General features: G+C 37.1%; 1 protein-coding gene across 7 annotated transcripts in view; it reads right to left on the bottom strand.

Moving 5' to 3' along the window:
• TMEM117 (transmembrane protein 117) overlaps positions 1 to 18,067 on the bottom strand; it is a 585,676-nt gene that overhangs the window by 336,932 nt on the left and 230,677 nt on the right. Inside the window, exon 1 of one of the 7 annotated variants that reach the window (XM_077170640.1) lies at positions 12,830 to 13,227. The exons of the other annotated variants lie outside the window; for them this stretch is intronic. The gene's annotated coding sequence lies outside the window, so the exon portion shown is untranslated. Of the gene's footprint in view, positions 1 to 12,829; positions 13,228 to 18,067 lie in introns of those variants that run through there. 7 annotated transcript variants of the gene reach the window in all.

The raw sequence follows: 18,067 nt of genomic DNA, 5'->3' as shown, positions 1-18,067 counted from the left end.
AGAAAGCTGCAGACTTCACCATGTGCCTTTCCAGCTGACAGAGGTGTTCTGAACCCATCGGCCTTTCTTAAATCAAGATATCTTTCCCTGGATGCCTTAGTTTGGACATTTTCTTGGCCTTACAACTGCAAACTTACAACTTAATAAATTCTCCTTTATAAAAGCCACTCTGTTTCGGGTATATTGCATTCTGGCAGCTTACAAACTAAAACAGCCTACTACTTGACCTTAGTAGAGATTAAACACTTAACCATGGCCCACCAAGTTGCCATGAGACCTGAGTTGCCTATCATGAGCTGAGCGTTGTCTGATGCACCAAACCATAATGTTGGGTGTGCACAGCTGCACTCCACCATAAAATGTAAATGTTATATATGAGATAGGGCCAGAGAAGATCCTGAAGGCACAAGTAAGTTACATGAGGAAGTGGCCCAAATGCTTATGGCCCCCACTACTACCACATTACCTTCTCTTTACCAGCCCAAAGCTATGGCTTCTTGGGGAATTCCTTAAAATCAGCTGACTGAGGAAGAGAAAACTTGGGCCTGGTTTACAGTACCACCCAAAAGTGCACAGCTGTAGCACTGTAGCTTCTTTCTGAGATGTCCCTGAAGGACAGTGGTGAGGGGAAATCCTCCAAGTGGGCAGTATTTCAAGCAGTGCACCTGGTTGTTTATTTTGCTTGGAAAGAGAACTAGCAAGAGGTGCATTTTATAATGACTCATGAGCTGTTGCTAATGGTTTGGCTGGATGATCGGGGACTTGGAAAGAGCGCGGTCTGAAGATTGGTGACAAAGAAGTCTGGGGAAGAGTATGCAGATAGACCTTTCACAATGAGCAAAAAGCATGAAGATATTTGTGCCTTGTGTGAATGTGCACGAGAGGGTGACTTCAGCAGAAGAAGGTTTTAGTAATCAAGTGAATAAGATGATCCATTCTGTGGATACAAGTCAGCCTCTTTCCAAGCCACTCCTTTCACTGCCCAGTGGGCTCATGAACAAAGTGGGCAGGGTGGTAGGGATGGAGATTATGCATAGGCTCAACAACATGGATTTATACTCACCAAGGCCGATCTGGCTGCCACCATTACTGAGTGCCCAATCTGCCAACAGTAGAGACTCACACTCAGTCCCTCAATATGGCACCATTTCCCTAGATGATCAACCTACTATGTGGTAGCAGGTTAATTACATTGGACCACTTCCTGGACACTTTGGGCTTCATATACCTCTGAATCAATAGGCAAAGGAGATTACTGTACTGACTGGGGTGACTGATCCTGAATATCAAGAGGAAATAAGACTGCAACTACACAATGGAAGCAAAAGAAGAGTTTTCATGGAATATAAGAGTCCCCTGGGGTATCTCTGAGTAGTACTATTCCCTGTGATTAAAGTTAATGGAAAACTGAAACAACCTAATCCAGGCAGGACTATCAATGGCCCAGAAACTTCAGGAATGAAGATTTGGATCACCCCTCTAGGCAAAGAACCAAGGCCAACTGAGGTGCTTGCTGAAAGTCAAGGGTACATGGAATGGGTAGTGGAAGAAGGTAGTGAGAAATATGAACTACAACCATGTGAGCAGTTTCAGAAATGAGGAATGAAATTATAAGCATATGTCTTCCTTACTTTGCAATGAGTATGTTTGTATTTGCATACAAAGCAATTGTCTTTGATTTCCTCTTAATCTTATCTCATTTATATATAACATAAGTTGTATTTTCTTAATAGAAATAGTATTTAAGTTGTAGGATATCAGGTTTAAGAGGGAATATTACTCAAGGACTTGCACCCTATTCTGGAGATATTTAGTATGTTCGCAGTTGTACACAGGGCAGTTGAGTTTTATTAGGCAAAAAAAATGCATCTGTTATTGTTTTCTATTCAGATATGAAGAATTGTTTAAGGTAATGTGTATAGCTGCTGCCAAGTTGACAAGGGGTGGACTTTGATCATTAAGGTCATGTGTCAACTTGGGCAGGTGATGGTGCCCAGTTGTCTGGTCAAGAAAGCATTGGCCTATCTCATCTGTTGCTGTGAGGACATTTTTTGGACTTGAATTATCAGCACTTCGGTTGCCTCCAAGGCTGATTATATCCTTAGTCAGCTAAGGAGAATATCTCCTGCAATGAGTGATGCTTAATCTAATCACCTCGAGCCTTTTAAGGAGAATTCAGAGAAGAGAATCTCTCTCATTTCAGCCAGCCAGACTCTCCTGGGGAATTCCTTGAGGACCTTCATTGAAACTGCCAGTACACGGCCTGCCCTATACATTTTGGACTCTTGCATCCCCACGGTTGCATAAGACATTTTTATAAATCTCATATTACAGTATCTCTTATTGATTCTGTTTCCCTGAGAAACCTAATATGTCTCCTGACATGTTTCTGACCCAAGTTTCTTTACTCAGATCATTCTACATATATTTCTAGTTAAATATGATACTGTATCTTAATTATTTGTTGATATATCTTAATTATTTGCTAGACTATTAGTTTTTAGAGGACAGGAACTATATTCTCATTAATTTTCAAGCCCAACATAGGACATATATTATATATTTTGTAATATTTGTAATATATAATATTTTAAAACATTAAATGAATAAGGTCATAATCAAAGAACACATGAGCAATCACCTGCTCAACTCCTTTGTTTTTCACAGGTAAGGAAACGGACCATCCAGACTTCTCAGAATGCCTAGGAAGTTATTTGTCTGAATCCTTACTTTTAAAGGTATATCATATATTGTTACCTTCCTACAGGCCATAAGTTTTGAAAATATAAAATAATATCCAATTCTCATTTTGAATGTTTTTAATTTTAATTTCATTTTAGTTTGATTAGTTGAGTGAATATCTGTAGTAGGTTCTCAGTCATTAAAATGTAAAGCAAGCCTGCTATCTTACTAACAATATTCTTGAGTTCAAAACCACAGTCCAATTATAACTATGAAAAACTGCAAATTCTGCATTTTGAGAATTCTAACCTGATTTTAGGAGAAATTGGCATGGACTCAATTGTATTAAATGTCACACAATATATTTTAATCAGTTTGGGCTAATTTAACAACTATTATTTATATTGTTTATACCCACTATTTATATCTACTACCAATGCTATAACATACAAAGCCAAATGTTATTGATATCCCTGCCTCCATCTCTCACTCTTCATTGTTTGGCTTCTGTTATTTTATCTTATAGTCTTATGGTCTCAGCTATTAACATAAAAGGATTTTATGTTATCCACATTTCTAGTGTTTGTAGCAGGAGGGTTTTACAGATAAAAAGTCTATCACGGTGTAATAAGAGGAAACTCAACCTGTTTCCTAAGAATATTTTTTTTTACCATCTCTATATTTTTGTTATCTTTTTTGTTGAGGGACTTAGAAATGAGCATGGTGCTCTAAGAAACTGGCAGTATCAGCGAATGAATGTATACTGCAAGAAAAATACACACGATCTTTGTTATGGAATAGGTAGACGAGAATCACAGGATACAAAGTCAGCACATCTCCAAGTCCATTGAACTGAAGAAAACACCAAGCTCTATTCATTGTCTTTGCTTCTGCCTTGAGAAAACCACCGACAACCTTTAAGTTGAAGGCAAGACGAGTAACATGCAGCTCAGAATCCTGTCTAGGTCCATTATCCATTGCTAATCAACGAAAGGTTACATAAAAACCATTTTTACCAGATTCTACTCAGTCATTGAAGGAGATGTCTCTTGAAGGAGAAAGAATAAACTTAGTAGTTGATATCAAAATGTGCTTCTGCACTTAGAAAATTCTTTCAACTAAAGAGATTAAGAGATTATCCAAAATTCTGTAGACTTTCATTGAGGAAATGTTTGGATCTAAATCACACCATCTGTGCACGGGTTGGCAAATCCCTCCATGCTCCTGGACCTTAGTTATTTCATCTGTTAACTGAGAGAGTTAGTTTTACAGCTTTGATTTATTATGAAGCCATAAAAAGCATATTAGGAAGATAATTAAATGATCAATTTTCAGAATTGGCATACTATTATTGAATAATGCTACACTTAAACATTAATTAATTAATTAATTAATTCATCCATTTATTCACCTCATTCTATGTTCCAGACACAGGAATAATAGACATGATACATTATCTTAAAATAAAAATCCCAACGCCAAGTTAAACTGCTTATTGACAGTAAATATCATGTACTTTAAATACAGACCTAGGAGTGTGTACCATCTAGCTCTAGTCCTAACAAAATCTGGGGGCCTAGCCTCAACACACACGTCAGATCTGTAAATTTGAAAAGGGTCATTAATTTTACTTATAGGTCATATTGACCATCAGCCAAACAGTCTGAAGCTCTAGAATATAATCTTCAGATTCTGCTACTGCTAAGAAATTTGATTGAAATGTGACAATTTAAAATCATGTGCCTCCCTATGCGATGTACTGAAAAAAACCAACATTTCTCATGTGGTGTTCCGACAAAAATGCAATGTGTGACTCTAATCATCAGGAAACATCAGATGAGCCCAAATTAAGGGACATTCTACAATATAATTAGCCAGTCCTCTTTTAAAGTGCTAACTTCATAAAAGGCTAAGGAACTGTTTGAAGTTAAAAGAGACTAAAGCGATGTGATAACGAAATGCAATATGCAAATCTAGATTGCATCCTAGAGTGGGAAAAATATTGCTATGATGAACATGAATGGGGCAGCTGCCAAAATCCGTATGTAGGCCGTAGGTTAACCATTAATATTATATCAGTGCTAAATTGTCCTGATTTTTATAATTATCCTGTGTTTATGGATTGGAATGTCCTTCTTTCCAGGAAATACAATGGGAATATTTAGAAGTATATAAATAATATGTATACGCAAAGAGAAAATGACATAAATCTGTAATGGGTGGAGTTGTACTCTTTTTGCAACTTTCCTGTAAGTTTGAAATTATTTCAAACTGAAAATTCTTAAAAATAATCGACTATATACTTGTAGTACAGAATCCAGGAACATGAAGATTTTCCAGATACATGTTTGCAATCCTTATCAGTATAGCAGAGAGACAGATAAGGAAACAAGTAAAATATATAAAAAATAATAATAAATTGTGTTAAGTGCTATGAAAAAAATCAGTGCTTAAGTAAAAAATAACGGAAGTGGGTAGAAAGGTTTCAGTGAGAACTACTGATGTATATAAAGGTCAATGACTGTCTCTCTGAAAAGGTGACTTATAAGCAGAGGCATGTAGAAATTCAGGGAAAAGCAACAAAGGCATATGAGACAGCATGTGCTAAGGTCATGAAGTGGATCCTTGGGTTTTTAATCACCACTTAAATTCACAAGGAAAGACAGAAAAAAAAATGGCAGCAGGCTCCCAGAGCAGCAGGAGTGTAAAATCAGAACAGCCTATGAAATTTATTTTGGACATATGGGCATGCTTCAAACAAGATAGAATTGTGTAGACTGCTTAGAAAACAACCAGGGCAATGAGGGAGCCAATACTTTGAAATGGAGTTTCTCATTTGAGTCAAGGAGTTAGCCTTATCACAAGACTAAGAGGTGGCAACACATTTATTCAGGGTCAGCTGCCATAATCTCAAACCAGTCAATACACTTTACTGCACAGATTCTTGGTCCCACACTAATGTGTGTTGACAACTAAAGAGCAATCACTTCTGGAGTCATCTTTGAAAGGGAAAGACAGTGACCTGGACCTTCTGAAGTTTTCTACAAAGAGATAGAGAAATGCCTCCACGCAGGCACAGATATTCCTTTGACAGTATCAGAATTTCATAAACTCTTTGTTAAGAATTGTAGCTATGTAATGAATCTAAATTTGGAGTTCTGTCACAAATGTAATTGACAGAAAACTTGAAATACCATCTGTTATCATATTTAAACTTCAGAAATCTTCTCTAGAAATTTTCCTTTTTTCTCAAGGAGGAAAATTCTTTAATACAAGTTTAGTAGAATAAAAATGAGATGTTCCAACAGACTGCCAGCAATTTTTCTTTCTAAAATACAACATCTGAATTCACAAATTGTCCCAGCATTTCATTACTGGATGTTCCTAAACTTACGAAAAGTCCTTTCAACACCATTCAAGATAGTAATGAAAAAAAGAGGAATATCTTTCTGCATGCTTGTATTCCACCTTTGTATGAAATGAAATCAATTTTAACATTCTCCCATTTCTCCATATCTTTCATTTTCCAAATTTATCTTTATTTTATTTTTCTAAACTTCCGCTTATTAAAGTTTAAACTCTGTCTATGTTCATATTAATAGAAGAAGCCTGATCATTGTGACTATTTATGAAGTTAGGCCAATCTTGTGTTTATCTAACTCCCCCTTAAATGAAAATCAGTGTTTCATGAAACCATACCCTTCATTGCTTATGGTGGCCAAGTGTTCCTAGATTATATCTGTTCAACTTGCCTTCTCTCTCGTTGTTTTATTATTATTATTTAAAAAGTTATTGAGCTTTTAATGTATGTCAGGCATTTATATAGGCAATGCTTTATCTACTGAGTATTATAATCTCCACAGAAGAGAAAACTAAAGCCTAGAAAAGTCAAATTCTTTGACTAGGGCACTCAGTTACTATTTAGTCAGCCCTATTATGCATGTAGTAGAGGAACCCAGCCACATTTTGGCTCTTAGAGCCCCTAATCCAACTAATCCAATCTGTCTATACTTAGGAATGGCTAAAGGAAATAACAAAAAAAAAAACACAAAGGTATAATATTTTTATATCTATACTGACTAATGGTTAAAATAATTTTTCCCTTGCATTAAGAAAATCTAATGTGAATTGTTCGGCTAAATTTGCTTCTCTATCACTATAATCACTTGGCTTTATTTTCATTTGTTATTTGTTACCCCCTCCATCCCTCCTTCCTTTCCTTCCTTCCATCCTTCCTTTCATTTATTCATGATAACCTTCTCTTTTCCTCAAAGGATTTATGACATCATCATCAATGTCATACAGGGAAACATTAAATAACCTCCTTGCTATTGTTTCTTAATGACTTATTCACATGTGTACATGTACACTCCATACTCTCTAGCCACTTATCGCAGAGATAAGCATGGAAAGGCCGAGGAGTGCTCAGCTTCACATCTGCCCATCCAGTAATACTTTTATCCTGTGTATTGTCTTGGTCACCTTATTTTTATTTGACTTCATTTTCCACCAAAGGCATTTCTGTTGATCAACATAGGCTCTAAGTAAATGTATCAGCTGACTTCATTTTAGCTGCCTCGTCTTTGCCCTAACCCCATAAAGCCATGCACCAGTCCAATTATATAAATCTCCTTACAGCTGTAATTAGAAACTCTAGTGACAAAAAGTGAATAAAATAGCTCATGTCTACTCCAATCCCACTTTACCATGCTAGTCTTCCAAAAAGGGCTTCCTGTCCTCCTGTGAACAGTCTTAGAAAGGCCATGTTGCTTTAGTTCCTTGTTAAAGTTCAGTCTTTCCTTTTTTTCTACTAAGAAGACTGTGTTCAGTCAGTTCAACATGAATAAAAGCATTTGGCATCAGGTTGGAGCCACTGAACCATAGTCTGAGAATTAATCTGCTCCTTTATTTGTAGTGCTTGATTAAATGCTGACTCGCACTAATGCAGTCCATTGCCCCAGAAATTAAATTAAATTAAATTTTGAAAGATGCTCCCTTGTCTTTTTTTTTTTTTTTTGCATGGGCAGGCACTGGGAATCAAACCCAGGTCTCCAGCATGTCCTTTGTCTTTTTATCCATCTCTGTCCTTGAGTAATATTTTTGTGGTCTAAGTATCATATCTATGAAGACTACATATATGTAAATTATGAGAAAGGAATATAGAATTATTTTGATCATTTGGGGGTACTTTTATTCTCGGACTTTAACTTTTGACATTTTAGAGCTATTTTTCACATGTACATAGAATTATTGTCAAAAGGCCTTAGTGGTTTTTTAGAGCTGAATATAACCCATGCTTAAACATCTTGTTTCTTTAATATACACACATTTCACATGATGCCTGTAGATGCCTTATTATATTTTACCACTGGAGTACATATATAATATACATGCTTATATCTGTGCACTTGAAACCTTTGAAGGAGACTTCTTTTTTTTTTTTTTTTTAACATGGGCAGGCACCGGGAATCGAACCCGGGTCCTCGGGCACGGCAAGCAAGCATTCTTACCTGCCGAGCCACCATGGCCCGCCCAAGAAGGAGACTTCTTTTGCTCCTCAGAGCAGCCCCATGAAGGAGGTAGTATTGTTATCACCATATGACAGATAAAGAAAATGAAGTTCAGAGAGGTTCCTCCAGATCACTTACGTGGTGAGACCAGCATTCAAAGTTGGAATCCAGCCTAGTAATTGCAGTCTGTTTTAGTGTTCACCAAGTGCTCTTACACCCTGTCACCTTCATACTGTAGCAGGGCAATACAAATAATGATAACTAGTATCATCATTGTTTTACAGCCTTGAAATTGAACCTCAGAGGCTAAGTGGCTTGTCCCAGGTCACACAGCTAGTAAGTAATGGAGTTAAGGCTCCAACTTAACTTCTGATTTTAACCCGTTAACTGCTTTGCTGTTTCACATAACTTCTGATTTTAACTCTTTAATTGCTTTGCTGTTTCACTGTATCATATTGCCTCTAACGCTGACAGGAAAACAGTAAGCAAATTACCACCTTACACCATTAAGGAACAATTAACGCAACATTTATATAAATGGGTTTTCCTCACGCCCAGTCAGAAGCAAGCCTACTTTGTTCATTATATTTAAATAATATATTCATAGATAGATATTAGACATACAAAGCTTATATATAAAGACTAATTATCAGTTAATTTGTGCAATGGAAAAAAACAATATTTAAATGCATGAGTTTTCTTACTGCTTATACTTCTTAAAAATATATAAGTTTTGTCTTGATTTCTGATGAAACACAGAAAGTAATAAATGTCTGGGTTTCACAAACTCTGTATTTTCCATTACCAAACTCATCTAGCACCAGAAATCATGGTGCATGGTGTTTGTTTAATAAACTGATATATAAACAAGAAAATAATCTTGGATTTTACAATTTATATGTATTATGGCCTTCACTGTGTCTTCAGCATTCTCCCCAAATTGAGCAGAGATAGTGGGTTGAGTCTGGCTGCTAGCTAATTTAGGAAAACTGCTGACTACTTAAAATATGTTTAAATACCCTGACAATTGAGAGTTCAAGAATATTTGTACGATCAATAAGTTTTACATGAAAACTTCCTAGCCCCAAGTTTAAGTTAGCATTTGTAGCCCTGGTATATGCCAAAAGTTTTAGATGTATTTGCTTAAAGACTCACACATAACTCTAGGGTTTGAGAGACATAAATGACAGCATTAGGATAATTCTCTCTATTTATAGATGAGAGTAAATGATGTTCCAAGATTACAAAGCTAGATGGCAGCCCATAAAGGACTAGAAGTCAGGCTTCTTGTGTTCAGATTAGAGCCATTTCAACTTTGCCATGCTACCCTCTATAAATCCTTCACAGTTAATCTTTGATGAAGAGAAGTAAACAAGGGAGGTGGACAGTATGAGGTATCCTTCCCTAGAATGTTGATTCTTGTCAGACAAGACTCCAAGTAATATAAAGAAGTAAAAAAAACTGTGAGAAAGTGATAACTCACTGATAATAACAGCAGAATACTGCCAGCTCAGACCCTCATTCTTTTCATTGAAATAGTTAAATAATTTCTCAAAGATATCGTAGACCTGTTTGGATTTGACCAAAAGAGCCAGAATTCTTCAAATCCAATTTGATTTTCATTCTTAATTAATTTATCTATTTTTTCTTAATTTATTTTTAGTATGTATAGTTAGTAATCGGAAATTCTGCAGGAAATGCCATGACTGACTAAAACATTCCCTTTGCCACACAGTGGGAGTGAGAGGAAAGATTTCAATTTGCTGAGTATTATCACCAAACATATTCTATCACAAAGTGTCAACAATAAGAACCTTCATTCCGTTTAAAGGAGCTTTTCTCTGAAGTTGGGGATTATCATACATAAATGAGGAAAATCAAGGAGGTTTTGGAGGATTCATTAGTCTTATATATTCATAAAGCCTTTATTAAAATACTTTTGAAACTTTCCAAAGATATACTACCCTCTTTGATAACTAGGAATGCAAAAGATACGCTTTCTACACATGTAAGTGTACAAAAGGCACGATTTCTCTAGTCTACAATCTGTATGTATTTGTACTTTTTGTAAAAGCCTTTATCTAGAAGAAGGAAGAAGAAAGAGAAAAAGGAGGAGAAATGTATAGTGAAAAGAGCCCTGGACCGAGTAGCAGAAGTTCTGAGTTTTGGTCCTAATTCCAGTGATTAATAACTATGCACCTTGAGTGGGCCAGGCCCCGGTCTAAGCCTCAGTTTCTACCCCTACCATTCCCTCAGGACTACTATAGGCTGGCAGGCATACGACACTCTAATGGGTCTTCTCGGCAGAGGGAACCGCATATGTCCAGGCATTCGGGGAAGTGTAAGGGTCATGTAGCATTTGCCTGAAAGGATCTTTGCCTCAGGTTCTACATGTATCACATTTCGGGGAAATAAGGAGTCTGGTCATGCCAGATGACCTTGCCCCAAAAGTGTTAAAAAAAACTGGCTGTCTTTTTCAGAAAGCCCCACTCCACCATGCTGTAGACAAGATTTAAGAAGAAATACCTCCTGCTTCTTAAACAGGAAACATAGTAGTTACTCATGGTGTTTTTAAACATGCACAAACTTGATTTAAGCCACTTAGGGATTCTGACTTAGTAGGTATTTTGTAGAAAAAGACAGATATACAAACCAGCAAAAAACTCCATATGTGATTTGGATACCTAACTTATCTCCTTCCCTGAATGCTGCCCAGAGCTGAGAACCAGTGACCTAGGTGGAGTCTACTTGTGGTGTGGTTAAGTGCAGTTAAAAGAGTACAATTAATTATTTAGAGTACTTTCTGGATAAAATAATTGATAAGGTCCTACACACTTGTTATTCAAGACACATTGTGCAGTTTGAGGAATTCACAATAACAGACATCTCCATTTATGTAACAACCTGACAATAAAAAGTACAAATGGGTCAGGCTCATAATTTATGAAATGTAACTTTTTCATTTAAATACTGTCTCTAAATTACTGTGGTCATTTCTAATTAAGTCTTTCAAATGTTTTACCTAATAAACCCTATTTACCAAAAGCTTTAGAAAAGTGTTGAGAGCTTATGAGTTTTTATTGCATGGCTAGAGTTCTTATAATTCAGTAGATCTAAGATACAATTTTGACCTTTCCTTACAGCATATGCATCATTATCAAATGGTCTGAGGGAAATTCCAAAGTTCAGGAAAGAAGAAGAGAGTATAATGACACTCTTGAATCAAAGAGTCCTTTCTTGATTCAATTGGCAAAGATTCATTTTTGTCTTTTGTAACTATTTCTAAAGCCCAGTTGACTAAGATTAGTACAGTTCTCTACATTTTGTGATTCATGTCTAAATTTGAGACAAAGCCAGGAAGAGGTTGCATCTGAGCACAGCTGCATCACACAGCATGAAATGAAGCCAGTAGAGTGGCCTAGTCACAGCGAGCAGCCGGCACATACCAAATTGGGAGTGATTAATGCATGATCCACCAACTAGATAGTCTAATTAAATAACAGTGGCTAATTAGTAATTAGTATGTGACTTATGTAGATAGAAGCATTTATACTAGTCAGATGTTAAAAAGAACACTGAAAAATCCAAACATTGTCATTTCAATGATCTATTAAAAAGGATGCATTTGAGAATATTTTTATTGCTATCATTTTCTAGCCAAAACAAGTATGTAAGAACTTGTTGCATCCTTCTAAAAACAGAGTCCTCATTCTAATTGAGTAACCTTTGATATTACTTTCGATGTCAGGAAAGGTTATAAACCCTAAAACAGTAAAATGGCATGTAATATTTTGACAATTGTCAAAGCATGTGTAGGGATGGCAGTGGTTCCTATCATGCATTTAAATATCAGCATATTTGACATTTATCCACTACAGATCAGCTGGACACATTTGGTTCTCACCTCTTTCATGTTTATTGACTACACACTTAGAAAGCCATGGTTTTAATCAGATACACACACACACACACACACACACACACACCTCTACTTAGCCAATCCAACGACAAACATTCAGAATAATGCAAATCTACTCCCCATGTGCGACATCAAGTCGGGGTGAGAAGGCTGACCATTAGGATTCAAGCTCTGCTTTTGGAAGCCATATAAGATTTGCTTGCACAACTGTGAGACATGTGAGCTTTTTTTTTTTCTTTTTTTGGCATCTAATGAAAAAATACCATCTGTCTCCTCATTAATGTTAAAAGAAAGAAAGAAAAGCTTGACATGATATACCAATGCCAACCTTTACTTTCAATAATTTATCATCTTTTAAAAAGAATACACCCAGGCTTCATAAATTATGCTCTCTCCTTTTGTGAAGGATGTGGGTTGCAATGCTAGACATTTATGCCCGAATGGGCAAATCGATATCCATCTTTACTAAATTTCCTTTTTTGTAATATCACCAAACAAACCAAAAACATCCTTTCCTATCTCTTTAGTGACAATAACATGTTTGCTGACTTAAAACAAAGACCAATAGGATGGCGCGATGGTGGCTCAGTGGCAGAGTTCTTGCCCACCACGCTAGAGACCTGCTCTCAATTCCCGGTGCTTGCCTATGCAAAAAATAAAACATAAAAAAAATAAACAAAAGATAACACTCTAAATTATGAAATTATGACACACTCACCTGAAAGGAGGCTTGAAGATGGAAGACCTGTTGTAATTGATCAAAGTGTGGCCAGAATCTCACCTTCATCAGAATCATCAAGGATGCTTATTTAAAATGCACTTCCCGGGGACACATCTCACACCCACAGGAATGTGCATTTTTAACAGTTACCTCCAGAAACCTAAATTAGAAGGGCTGCATGTATGGTTCATGGCGCTCACCCACTGCCCTTCACCATCCAGAGAGATAGAATCCTTCCGGTCGGTATTCTCTCCTCCACACACATTCCCAGACTGCAAACAATTCGCCTCCACCTTCACCTCCATTACCTCTGAAGGGAAGGGAGAAAAATTGGGATTCTCAACTTCAGCTAAAGAGGAAAGGCGAGGGTGGCAAGAAATCAGGGTGAGGATTGAAGTGTCAGTCATAATTGTTTAAATATAAGAATGAAAAATGTTCATTTCAAATCTAGTTTAAAATACTAATTGACTAAAATGTAAACTAGCATAGTAGAAGCCCCGAAGAAAAAAAGAAAATGGATGATCAAACTCTGTAGGCCCAGAAAAAAGGGTAATTAAGTTAGGGGGAAGAGAGTTGAAGAGAGAAGGAGAAAAGGGGACCCATTCCTAGGGCAGGGGATCAGAGGAGTAGAAGGTGACTGCGTTGTGGCCACTGGAATGGTCCTGTGCCACCTGGGAAGTGAGCTGAGCAAATTCCCAAAGACAGAGCTGGGGGAAGTGGACACAAAAAGAAATTACCCTCACTATCTTGGGACCAGGGGGAAATGGCTTCACCCAGGAGCTGGGGCTGAGCACCTGGCTGCCTTCAGAGTAAAAGAAAGAAGCAAGGATGGCTCTCGAACAGCAGCAGTTGGAGAAGAGGTGGTGAGAGGTCATTATAATCAGATTTTTTTAAAACCCTGTTATAATCCAAATGAATCATATAGTTTACTAGGGTTTTTTATTGTTTTTGTTATTAATGTTTACTTGTATATGCTAAATAAATCTCAGCCACAAAGTATATTTACCAGACAATTAAGACTTAAGAACACAACCACTGTATTTTTTATAGTTTCTATGATAAAATGCATTCTGAGTTTCCAAGAAGTAATTTATAAACAAGATTTTGAATCAGTACACATGGGCAATTAAGGACTTCCTGTACAGCTAAATTCTGGCAAGTTACTTGTCACTAGCTAGATAGCTTTGGTACAAATGTTTATCCACATTGCCCTCTAGCGGTTTAATTGTCATTTCATCACAGTTAAAAAAAAATCCTCTGAACAAAAGCTTTTCTATATTACAAGATGAATATATGTATTTAAGTGTCTTAGAACCATACCATCCAAGAATCATAAATCTGGAAAGAACTAAGAAATATTATTGGACCTTATAATGTAGTAAAAAATTAATCACTCTTCTCTTAATCATGTCACAAAATAAATAAGTTCCTCAGAATGAATGGGCTGAGGCCTTCCTGGTTTCTGTTCTTTTTAAATTAAGGATATTAGTATGAATATAATAATGGCTGATTTTAGATAGACTTTTTTCTGATTTGAACTCTCTTCTTCATTTCTTTCTTTTTTTTTTTTCTGAGTCCAGCTTTCCTTCTTTTAGATGATATATTATTCCTGACAGGTCTGGTAGCTACCAATAGAATTAATAACAGCCAGAGAACAAGATTTGTTTCATGATCACTTCATCAATTGTCTCTAAAATCTCAAATCTCTGACTCATACATTATTACTGAAGTCGCCCAATTTTTTTTCTGAACTGAGTTGCTAAGGTTTTTCAGATGCCCCTCAACAAATAAAAAACTCTAAAGCGAAGTTAATAATAGGAATTATGGCAGGCTTTGTGCCGTTCTCAGGCTAGATGCAAGGGAATTTACTTGAAGCTTAATTAAATTATATTATTTTTACATGGTTATCACAGTATTTCACGGAACATGGATAAACAACACAACAGATAGCGGTTGTAAGAAAAGATCAGAGTAAGGAGAACAAAGAAAATTAGGAGAGAAAGAAAAGCGCCAAGATAAAAGCACAACATTAAGAAAGAAAAATATAGTAAAAGCACACAAGAGATGGAAATACAAGTGTCCATTTTCCTTGCTGCATCTCATGATTAACCATAAAGTATGGAAAAGTACACAACCTGGGGAATTGGGTAACATAGCTTTTGATCATGCAGAGAGCTATTTATATTTACTTAATATAAAAGAGTAGGAAGTTGGCTAGGACAGAGTATAGTAGTTTTTAAAGAGCAATCCCAGAGCCAGTAGCATCAGCATCACCTAGAAACTTAAAAAAATGACAAAACTCAGCGTGCTACCCTCCCCACCCACCCCAACCCCCAGAACTCTGAATTAAATCAGGTGATTCTGATGCACACTAAAGTGTGAGAGCCACTGGTGTAGTAGAATAAACACTGACCTAATTTAGAAGCAGAAATCAGAAAACCTGAATTCAAATTTTGCATGCTTCTGAACAGCCTGGTCTTTGCTCTCGGTTTCCTCATCTTTGAAGTGAAGACAGTGATACCCACAGGGTAAAGGTAGAGTACGCCCTAACGCCACAGGTGTTTAGGCTAATCATTCACGTTTCAAACACTTATTTTGTTGAATACTTCTTAAGTGCCAAGGACAGTTTTGATACTTGGGATCTATCAAGCAGTCAAACAGAACAAAACAATCAAAAATCCCTGCTTTCCTGGAGCTTTATAATTTGAGTGGAGTAAGGCATACCTTAAATAATAAGCATATTAAATAAATAAATTACATAAATAGTGCTAAAAGAAAAGAAAAAGAGTCTGAGGGTCTGGGAGTGCCAGAGGGCAGGTTTGGGATGCAATTTAAGTCTCAGTGGTCAGGTGACATTCTAAGACCTGAAGAAGTTTATAACGGTTATTACAGAGAAGGCTCAAGCATCAGCAGAGGGCCTTCAGTGTCCACTCTGAGCTTGAGATTCTGTGACCATCTTCACTTCTTTGCTCTCTTCTATGTACTGGGTGAAGCGAATCCATGTGGGGGATTGGTCTTAGTGAATCCAGACCAACACTTCTAACTATTCCCCCCCCTCCGCCCCAGGCTCTGTTTCCAGAAAATTCAGCAATTTCATGCTGAAGATCACTTTTACCAATGTTTCCAACAGAGGAATAAGAATCAGGAACAAGTACATATTTCCCCAGATATCAAAATATTAAATACCATATTCTGTGAAACAAAAACAAAATTTTTTTTTCTGTTTTCTGTGACTATTTTTCTAGTCATCTAATTCCCTGGAATGCAACTTAGAGTCACCACCAGATTATCCTCCTTTCTGGAAAATTAGCTTTCCTACAAACTCACTTTCCTTTTAAAAAAAAACTTTTCTTTTTAAATCTTCAGGATTTACTGCAAAGTATGGTTGGACGAGTATGGACATCAGCATGGAAACTTCACACTTTGAAACTGAGCCTTTCAAAAATATTGGAATCCTTCAATAATATATTTCTGTTTGTTTTTATTATTTCCTACTATGCATAAGCTGATATGTTTGTTACATGAGGTAATAAATGGCCACATCTTTCTCCTTAGGAGATGCAAAGTGGTATGGTGGAAATACCACTGTTATCAGAGGAATTGTGCTCAGTCTCAGCAATTAACTCACTCTGAACCTTTAGGGCCAGTTACCACAACTATAAAATAGGCAGGTAGAATGAGTAGCGTCCAACTTTCTGTTGATATCCGTATACCCGGAGGAAAAGACATGTTTCCTTCAGTATCAGAAGTTCAATAAAATATTCCATGAGGCTATGGCTAGAGTTCTACTAGAAAAACTTCTACTGAAAACTCTGATATGTCCTAGAGGCCAAGGGGTCTGTAATATCACTGCCACTTTTCAACACCACAGCTGTAGGCACTCAGAACTCAAGGCACTCATAGCCTTGAGCCAACCTGGGTCCGGTAGCTAAAGTAGCAATAATGTCACTGCCATAACCACCATCCTCAACATCACTACTCCAGCTCTCACTACTTATATCCCATTATACTGTCGCTTGGTTGGATGCTTATTACAACAGGTACTGTGTCAAGTACTTTGCCTGTATGTGGTTGCAACTCTCAGTCTACAAAACCAAGTTTGCAAAAATTATCACTTCAGTGTATCAGGAACAGAAATTTCTGCCATATCTCATATTCTGCTTGGAAGCAGAAACTTCATTTTAGTCATAAGAAATCCAGTTCCTCAGTGGCCACTGGTCTCTAGTCATTTGCCCATCTGCTGCTTCATCTTTCTCATCTTCTTCTCCCTCACATCTCAAGACCTCTTCAGATCTGCTGCAGGAACATGACCAAACATGCTCAGAGGCAAGGAGGGAAATGAGTCAGCTATTCTCTGCACCACAAAGGGGTAGACTGAAGCTCTGTGTTGTTGCATTGGTCCATCTGCCATCCTGGACCTGTTGCCTGCCTTTGCCTGCCCACCTATGCCCATATTTGTACTAGTGCCTCTATGCTGTGGGGGAAGGCAGGGACTTCTCAACATGGCTTGCTACCTCCCCAGGCTTCACACAGTGGGCAAGACACAGAGCTTCCCTTCTCTAAGGTCCCCAAGACTGTGTATTTCTATGTTCTACTTACGTCACTCCCCTGCAAGGCTCATTGAGTACAAAATCTTTTCTCAGAAGCTGATCCCAACAAGTGTACTACTTCCTTCCTACTCTCTCTCCTCAAGCCAAAGAATTTCTATCTAAATATTTATTTTAAAATATTATCCCATTGCATTTAAGGTATGACTTGATCCACTCTTCATTAACCACTCTATAACATAGATATTTTGCAGATAAGGAAACTTAGACTTAGAGAAGTGAAATAATTTGCTACAGATAATTCAGCAAGCAAATCTGATAGACTCTGAGATTAGTCCTTCTAATGTCTGGTGCTTGGCATACCTACACGTTAATTCATTGGCAATGATGCTGCATACCCACATACACGCTAATGCAACTTTACACTTCAACCCTGTTTGTGATTAGTCAATTTTATACAACCAGGCTCCAGCTTTTTATTCAGGTTTGCATTTCAGTTCTTTGAATAAAGAGATTTGCTTTGAATGCTATACTCTTGGCTGGAGCCCTGCCAGCCTTTTCAGTCCTTACCTTTCCTTCTGTCAAGGTCTGGATGACCTTGTCTCTGTGATTCCCAAGTAGTAATTTAAGTCCTATACTCAGAGCAGAATCACAGTTCTGTCTGCAAAATGATCTGGGTGTTGTACCA

The sequence above is a fragment of the Tamandua tetradactyla genome, chromosome 7 (assembly GCF_023851605.1).
Source record: "Tamandua tetradactyla isolate mTamTet1 chromosome 7, mTamTet1.pri, whole genome shotgun sequence".
NCBI classification, from domain to species: domain Eukaryota; kingdom Metazoa; phylum Chordata; class Mammalia; order Pilosa; family Myrmecophagidae; genus Tamandua; species Tamandua tetradactyla.
This window is presented reverse-complemented; position numbering and strand designations above follow the sequence as displayed.